Source organism: Orycteropus afer, unplaced genomic scaffold, assembly GCF_000298275.1.
Source record: "Orycteropus afer afer isolate SDZICR_OR568_19922 unplaced genomic scaffold, OryAfe1.0 scaffold00029, whole genome shotgun sequence".
Lineage (NCBI taxonomy): Eukaryota > Metazoa > Chordata > Mammalia > Tubulidentata > Orycteropodidae > Orycteropus > Orycteropus afer.
The window spans coordinates 6,334,374-6,334,608 of NW_006921616.1; positions in this window are offsets into that span (position 1 = coordinate 6,334,374).

Consider the following 235-nt stretch of genomic DNA (forward strand, 5'->3'; position numbering starts at 1 on the left):
GGGCAGTGTTTCGTTCTGCTGTGCATGGGGTCGCTATGAGTCAGAAACGACTCGACGGCACTTAACAACAACAACAACAACAAACTCAACTTTGATGTTAATACTAGCCATTATGTCTTCCTAAAGAATAGTATTTATGTTATAACCTTTTACTTTTAACTTAGCTATATGTACTTGAAGGAATCCTGGTTGTGTGGTGGTTACAGTGCTCAGCTGCTTTAGGTTCCCTGGATGG